We start from the raw sequence: 11,415 nt of genomic DNA on the forward strand, positions 1-11,415 counted from the left end.
CTGGAGTGCTATGGTGCAATTATAGCTCAGTGCAGACTTGAACTCCTGAGCTCAAGGGATCCTTCCACTTCAGCCCCGAGTAGCTGGGATTACAGGTATGCAACACTGTACCCAGCTAATTGGTAGAGACAAGGTCTTGCTGTGTTGCCCAGACTGATTTCAAACTTCTTGCATCAAGCAATCCTCGTGCCTTGGCCTCCCGAGTGTTGGAATGACAGGTGTGAGCCACCATGCCTGTCCCCTAATACTTTTAATGTAGAACTCTTCGAAGGTAATCTACTAATGACTTAAACATATCCAAGCACTAAAATCAGGGATTTTGCATTATAGATAATTTATTTCATGCTTAACAAATATTTTTAATTTTTTTTTATCATGTTTTTAAAGTGCTCATTAAATGTTTGGCACATAGCGGATGCTCTGTAAATTGAACCAGTTATTTTTTTCCTCTAAAGAAATGTTGTAAATCTTTAACCCCTTTGCCCAGGAGACTTTGATGTTGTTATTGAGTTGGATTTTTTCTTTTTCAGAAGTCCAGATTCTGCTGGTCCTCTTCTGTATGTTGCAGAATTTTTGTACTGTCTGTTCTGTTTCATGCTTGGCAATTTCTGGCATTTTCTGAAAGAGGAGCCCTTTTAGTGATTGAAACCCCTAGGTCAGCAGTTGTTCAATGTCCATGTGTTAAATAATAACACTCCCATCTGCCATTAATATGGCAGTTCTGGTACTGATTACCTGAAGGAGAACCATCTTTCTGTTTGCTGGCCCCAAAGCTTTCTGCTGATCTGTGAGATTCTTTGAAATTGTTTCTTTTGGATTCTGTGTTTTATGTATTAAGTTTTAAAATTTATCATCTTATTATGGAAATGTTTAAGCATACAAAAAAGTAGATCAGTTTAAGATAACTGTGTACATATTCACCCACTTCAATAATTATCAATATTTGGCCATTTGAGTTTTCATTTGGTCATTTGAATGTTATCAACAACATTCAATGGTTGTTTTTTTGTAGCATTTTAAAGCAAATCTCAGGCATTATGTCATTTCTTCTGTAAAACATTCAGCATGGCTATCTAATTCATTAGAACTTTAAAAAATATAACTAACATGCTATCAGCACATCTAGTAAATAAACAATAATCCCTTAACATCACCTAATATCCCCCCATTATGACAATTTTCCCAATTACTTCAAAGTTGTGTCCTTTATATTTGCTTGATTTAAGAAAGGATTTGAATAGGATCCACATAATGGTGCTTAATTGTTAAGGTTCTTATGTCTCTTATTTTATAATAATCCCCTCTCCCAGTTTACATTTGCCATTACTTAAAAACAACAACAATAAAACAGGATCCCTTGCAGAATGTCTCTCATAATTGGTTTGGCTAATAGTTCCCTTTTAGGATCATTTGATGTATTTTTGTATTTCCTTACATTCCGCAAACTGTAAGGTATATACAGAGGCTTGGTTAGATTCAGCACAAAAACACTTCACTGGGATATGAGATGATACAGGGTACTATCGCACCCTGTTGGGAGGCACATAATAGCAGGTTGTCTCACTTTTAGGGGTGGTAAGATTAATCAGTAGTTTCAGATATTCTTAGCCTGACTTACTCACTAATAAAGTTTTCATCAACCTTTCACCTATGGCTTTTAACTACAGTTAGTAAATGTTGCCTAGCTCCATCATTTGCTTAGAAGTTATAAAATGGTGATTTTCTAATTCTATCATGTCTCCTTCATTTATGAGCTAGAATATTTTTATAAAAAACGAAATTTACTTTATCAAACATTTGGTAAGCTGGGAATACAGATTTAATAGGAAAGTTACCATAGTCACTTGATAAAGTTCTAGAATAACTTAGTGTCTTAGCAAAAATGACCAAGTACTATTATGACCTCATGGATTTTATTTGATGTTTTGCAATCTATTGCAGTTCTTATTCCTTTTTGATGCTACAGTTCTTCCTTCTTTGGCCAGTGGGAGTCCCTTCAAGCTGGTTTCCATGTCATTATGATATGACTCTTGTGGTCTTGAATAGCTTCCTTGTCTTCCAACACACAAAAAACTTTCCAGCTTCCTCTTATATATTTTCTATTCTCAGATCTGGGCTTTCTCAGGAAGTGCGGGGTCCTTTCAGCAGGAAGTAACGTTTAGAGACCACACTCTGAACACTAAGTGCTCATTGTTCCTGGGTTTCGCTGCTTTTCGAAGTTTTCAGTGGAAGAACTTGAAAAGGGTATTTTTTTAAAGAAATTATAATATTTTCCTCATATTTCTAATTCAAATTTAGGATTAGGGTTATTCTCAAAATTCCTTTGATTTTATAGTCTCACATATTTCTCTTTTGTTGGCTATCTTTGTTCCCAATGAATACACTTTTTTGCTTTATTGTAGCATGCCTACGTTAACATGAAAATAATACTAATAGTATTGCCAAAATAAACTGCTGCCTTCCCCAGAAACAGATCCTGAGATGAAGATTAATGTTAAAGTGATATAATCATATTTTCAGGGAAAAAAACCAACAACAAAAATAGTAAGGAGGTTGGGAAGTGGGCAGGGAAAGAAAGGAGACCAAACAAGGGTACGAAAACAAGCCAAGTCTGGAGGAAGGTAATTTTGGACTAATGCTACAAGAGCGCGGTGGGAACAGTGTATTCTGCACCTCAGATTTGTCCTAACCAAAGGTACAGAAGTTAGAGTATTTATATGCCAGTACCCATCAGTGGTTGGCTCCAGGGTGTCAGGTTTTGAAGGGAAGGCAAGGGTTAAAGAAAGACAGAGAGAGAGAGAGAGAGAGAGAGAAAGAGAGAGTGGCTTAACAGCAAATGCAGGCTTTATGTCCAGCATTAGACTTACAGAGGTGGGAGACCAGCTTAATGCCAGGGCCCACTGCTGCTTAAAGGCTGGGGCAATTTATCGGTCAGGGCAGGAGGGATCTGGCGGGGGCATGGCCTGCTGCCTGGGAAAATGTTGATTACTTGTTCCCAGGATGAGGCCGTTCTAGCCCTTGTTCGGCTGAATGTAGTGTTCCTGGCACTTTTGCACTTTCTCCCAGCAGAATATAAGAGGCAGGCTGTTTCTTATGGCCCAAACCCCTGTGGAATGTTTCACTTTCCAAGCTCTGAGAAATGGCGGTGGGGGAGGCTTACAAAGTGCTATAGTGTGGACTAACATTCTTGCCTTCTACTTTAATGTAAAAGGAAAAGGGGTGTTGTTGACTATCTGGCTGCTTCTTGCTGAATAGGGGCTCTGTTATCAGGTTGGGGTTTTGCAGTAGTGGGTGTCCGACTTCGGAGTTGTTTTCCTGGAGGCACTGATACCGAACTTGGTGGAGGAGAAGGATGGCATCAGTGGGTGTCTGGGTGGTTGCCCGGACAAGGGAGTTCAGCCTTCGGGAGATAAAGCAGGATATGGAGGTGAGTACACATGGACCAATTGTTAGTATTTGGAGGAGGAAGATTAGGGGCCCTAAGAAAGGGGTTACCCAAGGCATACACTTTAGGAAGGATGACCTGTGCTACCAAGAGTTAGTGGCTTGATGTTGGATTTCTGTAGCCCTGTTATGGAGCCCATGGGCTTCGTCGTGAACAATGCCAGATTCATTAACATTAAAAAGCATTCCTCTTGGAGATATACACATGTGCCCACCTTTTCAGTGGTTAGCAGGTCTAGGACCCTTTGGCTTTGGAGAATGACTCCCACAAGAGAGTTTATCTGCCTTTGGAGGCTTGTAATGGAAGTATGCATGTCCTCTAAGGTATTATAGAGGTTTGTTTTTTTTAAAATATAGGGAAGTTGAGGTTGATATACTTGCTATTCCAGTGCCAAGTGCATCAGAGATGCTTAATCCTGTTACCAGAGGAATGAGATGTAGAGTCCACTTAGTGAGTGTAGAGGAAGATGAGACGGAAGCTACCGAAGGAACCTGGATGGTCTGGTTGTTTGGCAAAATGCTAATGTTTGGAGATTGTAAGCAGGGTGTACGTTCTTGACCAAATTGCTGGCAAGCAAAGATATGAATTTGTGCCATACGGAAAGAAAAGACCGGGGGTTGAGAGGCAAAAGTTGTAAGTGAATGTAGCGAGCTACAAGTAGATGGGGGTTGAATCCTGGACAAACTTTTTGTTCCAACATTTTGTTTCTCCAGGCTGAATAGCTATTAGCAAGGGAAGCCCCTGTGAGGGTCTGATAGGGAATGTTGGTGGGGGAGGAGGTGAAGGCTGTTTGGTTTTGGAGAGAGAGAGAGAAATGGGTTTTAGTTAATTCATAGCCATTGTGGCCCCGATGGGACAGAAATATATAGATTGCAGTTGAGGGAATTGTGTGTGCATTTTTTTCCAGGGAGCACCCTTGGGTTGGATACATGAAAAGCTGGGCCAGCAGAGAGGGGAGGGGTTGGTAAGAGGTGTTTTATGGAATCGGGCTTGTAACATGTTTAGTTTAGAGGTTATGAGGTGAGGGACGGTGACAACCCTGTGTGTGATGATGTGGGTGGATTTGATAGTTTGGAGGGAAAGGTATTTAGCTGAGAAAGAGTATAAACAGGTTTCAGGAATGGTTTGGCTGAGTAGGTAAGATGCAGGTTTATTTTGGACCAGGGTTATGTAGTTAGGTTAACAGAAAGGGTAGTGAACTGCTGGATTTTTGTGGACTAACAAATTTAACAGTTGGAAGAAAGAGGAGTGTGTGACTGATTTAAGAGGCAATGTGTGAGGTTGACGACAGGGGCCCGACTGCCAGAGGTTGGGGGTGGGGACTTAAGAGTACCCCACAGACAAAGAAGACAAAAGGAGAAAAAGGAGATTTGAGAAGGAGTGAATATTCCGAAGGCCCCCGGATTAATGTGAGAAATTGGAGTTGACTATTCAGGGACCTGGGGAGGAAATATCAGGAAGGATCTGAAACAAGATGTGAGATAAAAAGATTTACAATTGGAGGTGGAGGGTGTAATGGACTAGGGGCTTCTGGATTGGCAACTTCGGGAATTTTTGTTAAGTGCAGTGAGGTTGGTCCTGTGAGGGAGGAGGAATATTTTGGGGGCGAGGAAATTTCTGAATGTGGATCTGGTGCTCTTTTTAGTTGGGAATGGTGTGTCCAGTGTGGAAAGGATGTTAGCTTTACCTCTGTGGGAGGAGCTTGGATAACCTGGTGAGGGCCCAACCACTTAGGTTGGAGAGGGGCGGAGGAGTCTGCCATCCAGACCCAGTCCCCTGGTTGTAAGGACAGGGAAGAGTGTTTTGAGGATGGACTTTCAGGCTGGGGCAAGTAAGCGTTAGTGTACTGTCTTATTAGATGTGTGATATATATTCCCTCTAAAACTTGACGAGGTTTACACCTTTTTTTTTTTTTTTTTTGCCAAGTTTTGTGATTCTTTCTTAGTGGTAGCAGTTTCAAGATATAACTTGTCCTTTACCTTGGAGATGATACTCTGGCATATTCAAGATTACTGGATCCCTGAAAACTTCACTTACGTGACTAGTCCCTGACACTTTGTAGATTTTCTCTCCCCTCCCTTGGGAGTGTATATATTTTTACAGGGCATCCAGAGTCCTTGTTCCTTCTTGCTATTCAGCTCTAGTTAACATAATTGCATGCTTATAGTGAAACAATGTGATGTTGCAGATAATCAAGATCCTTTCAGATTATGTTGTCAAAGAAGCTGGCAAGTTAACATATTCCTTGACAAAACTGTGAAAGAAGTACTATTGTCTATCCCAGGTTAATGCAAACTACTTATAATCCTCCTTTCCAATGGCACTTCCAAAGAACACACTCACCATATCAATACCTGTATAGGAAGTAACAGAGCCTCTGTTGATGCATTCCATCTGGCACACCATATGCAATTAAGACTACTACTGGATCCCATCTGTGGTGGTCCTCCACTATCTGCCACAATCTATTTATTCTGGGGCTACATTGGTGAGTTGAATGGGAATACAACAGAGATCATTACTCTAGCATCTTCTACGTCTTTACAAATGGCATTACTGTCTGCTATTCCACCTGGGATGTGGTATTGCATCTGAATTACTAATTCAGCAGGAGTGAACTGTTTTTGAGCATTTTCATGTAAGCTTCAATGATATTAAATCCTGAGTCACAGCACTGTGCCCTCATATTAACAAGATCTCCTTTTCTGGACTTACCTTCTGCCCCCAATACCCTGGTCTCATATTCTAGGCATGCTCTTCTTGTCCCTTCCACTTTAGCAGGGCCAGTACTACACTATTTGGATCATCCTAAGACCTGACCTAGCTATTTGTCAAGTATTCAGGTTTACTATTTGTTAAGGTATTAGAAAACGTGAGGATAGAATTTGACTAAGCAAGTATTGTCTTGCAAGGTATTTGTATCAGCTGTGTTTTCTGCATGGGGATCTTCAGGAAAAGGGATGTTGCCATCCACCAGCATGGGGTACTGGGATAAAGATACCAATAAATTTCAGAGTAAATTTCAGGCCTTGACTTTAGCATGAGACTTCCCAGGACTTGACTTTAGCGTAAAGTCGAGTGTTTGTCTTTGCGTTTTCTGCTACTCTGACAATCGAATCCTGAGTCCCATCTTAAGAACATTGCTATTGGAACATTGCTCCCTCTGCTATTGGAGATCAGGATATCTTTAAATGCTGCCAGGGAGATTTTCTGACTTTCACACCATACTCTGATGTAACTGGCCATCTTAAGTACATCGGTGATCATGACCACCATCAAACAGCCAACTTCAAAGTTGTTCTAATTGCCATTTCCACACATTTCTCAAACACTAGAGGTATTGACCAAGCCAGTACCTTCCCTTACACCTGTATCCCATCTTTCATTCCAATGCACAACAGGACAGAATCAGCAATTGTAATGCTACAGCAGGCCCAGATTATCACCAATGCTTTTACAAACATCAAGGGGGTCCCTGGGCCACCTGACTTGTCAGTGATACAACTCTGGAAGTTATTATAAGAATCTGCATCCTAGGTCTTCTTGTGGAAACAACTGGTTTAGGTCAAATTCTTTAGAAGCAGACCCTGAGATGAGGATTCCTGTAAAAATGATTTATTAGGATATATTTCCAGGAAAACCTGACTAAGGAGAGCATAAGTAGATCTGGAAAGGATGTAAAGTAAGGTCCAGTTCAATTCATAGGGGATTTGGGAGATAGTGTGGACCTCGCTTGCCAAGCAGAAGCAAAGGGAGATGGAGCATTTATATCTGTGTAGTGATGCTTTGACTAAGAACTATTCCCAGGCAGGCACAAATTCCCAGGCACATCCAGGTTGGCAGGCAAAACCGGCTCCTGCAGCCTAAGGGAGCCCTCTAACAGAAAAAACGGGTTCCAGGTGTTGGGAATGAAAACCCATCAGGAGCTGGTATGCGGCAAAATGGTAAAGAGAACTTATGGGATATGGGTGGAATATTGAGTGTTTGCTATAATGACTGAATGCAACTATTTTTAATTTTTGATGGAAAAGAACCTCTAGATTGATTTATTTCTGCACTTCTGCACATATGCTCAACATATAGTTAATGTGGGCATTGTCTCAGACTGAACCTAAGCTGTTTTCATTGCTAATATTCAATAACATCTATACATGCCTGGCGTATAGAGAAGTCTAGTAGAGTTGGAGTCACTAGGAACTTCTTCATTAGTGACTAGAGAGTCCCTGGGAATGAGGAAAATCCCTAAGAAACTTATCCAAAGCAATAATGGAGTCAGGCACACAATGTCAGTATTAGCGATCTGGTAACAATGGTTTGGTAAATAGAAAAGAGACGCAATTAATGGAAGAGTAAAAGTGAGTGTACGTTCAGACTCTAGAATCTCACGGAAGAGAGTGGCTGGTGGGTAAGAACTAAAGGATTGGCTTTACCAAAAACCTCTCCAAGACATTGTAGACAAAGCAGTTCTGCTTGGAAACTCATGCAGTGAATTGGAGTGAGACATTTGGAAGATGCCAGTGCTTCAATTTAGTCCACCAGATATTTATTAAGTACTGACACTGAGGGCTCAAAAAAGCATGGCTCAGCCTTGAAACATCACGAGTTTCAGCTCATTGACAAGGTTAAAGATCTTTCATTTGCATGGACCATTTCTAAAGTCCTGGCGGGGAAGAGGGCACTAGTAACATGTTCATATAGTCTCATTGAAAATTTCTAGAAGCAAGCTATTTTAACCACAATTGTTTAAAATTACTATCTCCATCCTATTGTTACTACGTTCATGAAATTGCTCTTGGCATTTTTTGATATGGTGAAGGGAAGGCTGCAGTGGGAATGTATTTTGCTGGACTAAAATTTGGGATACATTTATGTGGCTTGGGTTGATAATGGGCATAGTCACATTATTGCTAGCTACCTTGGTATAGAAACAGCTTCCTGGAATACTTAAATCATCCACTGTGCCTGTGTAATGGGATATCCAAATAATGGAAAGAGTAAGTCACGTGAACATATTGGTAGTGGTTTGAAACTTCATGTTGACTTGACACACAATCTCGACATTGCAACGACAGCACAAAACTCATAAAAACAAGTCCTTCGTTAGGATTCCCAGAAATATTTGAGCTTCATTGGAGACTGAAGATTTGATAGAAGCAAACTGTGACTGAAGTCACACAAAGACAATTCTTCCCCCTATAAATGTGAATCATTACCCCATTCCTGTCCGAGGTTGATGTTGCCTGGGGAAACAAAGGTTTCATAATTCATGTCATTGTCTTTGAATATCACCTAAAAATTTCCTATCTTAATAAAATAGCTCACTAATTTTACCTTTAAACAGTTTACTCTCAGTATCATGTGAATTATACCTACTTAAAAATTCACACTAAAAACGAAAGACATAGTACTAGAGGCTGTGTATATGCCTAGTAATGAATTTTTTAACATGAGGTCACAAGGGAGATTGGAGTGTATGGATAAAAGCAAGAATACAGAAAAGAATACCAAGCAGAAATCCATCCTAAGTTGGTGCATCTCTGGCCATATGTGTGCTCAAGCAGGAAGGCCAGGTAACTGGATCTTTAATAGAAGAAACTGGTCCCTTCTGGACAAACAACTCAAAATGCAGAATTTGAAATGTGATGAAGGTGAGCACATATGAAGAGCAAAAGAGGAACAGTCCTTTGCCCTTTGTTAAAACAACAATGAGGTGAGACCCACACTTCGAGAGGAGAACTTTCTCACGATGTTGACTCAGACCTTGATGGCTGACCCTTAAGTGCCCTCCTTCCTTCAGGATTCTACATTCTGATGGTGAAATACCAACTAATGAAATATCCCTCTCTGCTATATGTCTATCTCCCTTTATCAAATTTTGTGAAAATAGTTCTCTTTCTCTACCCTCACTCACCAACAAACTGCAAACTGACCTGTCATCTCTCTGCTAAATGTACCCTGAAAAAGCTACTAAGAATTCCAATCACAAGGTGACTAAGTTCCTTTTCTGACCTCATCTGCTTGAGCTTCTTCACTACACTTGTTACTGCTCATCAGCAGTCTTTCTTAAAAGGCCATGCCCATGAGTTTTCAGTGAGAGTTCTACTCTCCTGTTATTCTGTTATGTGTGGGCATTTGTTTTTTTGGCCCTCCTTAGATGTTGGCATTCTGTCTTGGCTTGTGATTTTCCATCAACAGGCTCTTGTTGAGCCATTTGGTCTAAATTCAGGTCTTCAGTACTGAACATCTGCATTTTTCTCTTTTATCTTCTTCTCCATTTCACTCTCATAGTTTCTATAAGTTTCAGATTAATGATCTGGCCCCTTGTTGAGCTTGCTGTTATGACTTGAATTATGTTCCCCCAAAAGATGTTGAAGTCATAATACTCAGTATCTGTGAATGTGACTGCATTTGAAAATAGGGCCTTTGCAGATGGTCAAGTTAAGATGATGTCATTAGAGTAGGCCCTGATGCAATATGACTGATGTCCTTATAAAAACAGAACATTTGGACACAAAGACAGATGTGTACCAAGAAGAGATGACGTGAGGACTCAGGGAGAAGGTCATCTACAAGCCAAAAAATGCCTGAGACTACTAGAAGCTAAAAGAATAAAAAAGGCACAGAACACATTCTTCCTTATAGCCTTTAAAAGGAACCAGCCCTGCCAGCACCTTGATTTTGGACTTCTAGAGGTGTAAGACAATAAATTACTTTGAGAAACTTAGTTGGTGGCACTTTGTTAGAGCAGCCCTAGGAAGCTAATACACATGTCCACATGATTATCCCACTATTACCATTAACTCAACATGTCCCAAAGTCAAATCATGATCTTCCCCCTTGAAAAGGTCTCATCTTGCTACATTCCCTGGTTTAGTTGTTCAGACCACTCTCTATTCAGTCTCTCAGGTTAGAGACCCAGGACTCCTTGACACCTTTCTTCTCCTGCATCCTTCTAGTCAAATACCATGATCTTTCAGTTCTATCTTATAAACATTCTTCTTGTCTTCATCTCAGCTTTTTCTGCCCTCACCACTGCTGAGGTGAGTTCAGTCCTCAACACTGCTGTGTAGGCCACTGCACAGATGGTCATTTAACTAGTCGTCTTGATTCTGAAATTAAGTCAGAGTGTTCTATCTAGAGAGAAAATCTGCCCATGTCAGTTTTGCTATGATTCCTATCATACTGCTTATAGGTTATACCTTGAACTCCCTAACACAGCAAACAAGACCTCCTTACTCTGACCACTCCCACTTCCCTAAATCCACTTTCTTTCCTTTCCTAACTGATTATGCAGGCAAGTGATTCCCTTCAGAATCCATCCTGCTTCTTGATTTTATTCTTTTGTGCAAGTTGGGCTCCAGTGTAAAGTATCTTACCACTTGATAAGATTTTACCACCATCCAGTGTAAAATATCTTACCACTTGATAAGATTTTACTGCCACTTGGAATCAGAACTCCTCATCTGGTCTTTCATGATGCCCTACATGTTCCTCTGCTATTGTACCTAAAACAGTGTAGTGCTATCAATTATTGTGTCTGTCCTCCACAATAGGATGGAGAATGACTGTCTCCTTTACTCCAGTGTCCCAAGATTCCAGATTCTGGAACATAACAAGATCTCAGTAAGTGCTGTGTTTATTCAAGCTTGGCCCTCTAAATCTTTCCCTTGATTTTTCACTCAGAACTATTGTCTATCACATTGCCTCTATATGAAATGACTCGATGCCTCTAATCTTTATTCTACATGGTAGAAATCAAAAAAGGGGTCAATCCAGACCATGGTCCCCCACCAACACCTACACATTATCATTTTACAAAAATACAAATTCATTCATATTTGAGATTTATAAGTAATTGAACCACTGACTTATTTGGATCCCAGAAGAAGAAAAATGACAGACTTACACTGGGTAATTTATGAGCATTGTTGAAAACGAGAATTTACACAGGATTAGGCAGGTGGTAGGGA

General features: G+C 40.4%; 2 protein-coding genes across 11 annotated transcripts in view; one reads left to right on the plus strand and one right to left on the minus strand.

Annotated features, from left to right (window-relative positions):
* Positions 1-11,415, minus strand: part of LOC103883540 (histone H2A type 1-A) — a 134,659-nt gene that overhangs the window by 76,943 nt on the left and 46,301 nt on the right. The window lies entirely within an intron of this gene.
* SLC17A4 (solute carrier family 17 member 4) overlaps positions 1-11,415 on the plus strand; it is a 103,293-nt gene that overhangs the window by 31,024 nt on the left and 60,854 nt on the right. The gene's annotated exons all lie outside the window — the stretch shown is intronic.

This window comes from Papio anubis, chromosome 6 (genome assembly GCF_008728515.1).
Source record: "Papio anubis isolate 15944 chromosome 6, Panubis1.0, whole genome shotgun sequence".
In the NCBI taxonomy this organism is placed as follows: Eukaryota; Metazoa; Chordata; class Mammalia; order Primates; family Cercopithecidae; genus Papio; species Papio anubis.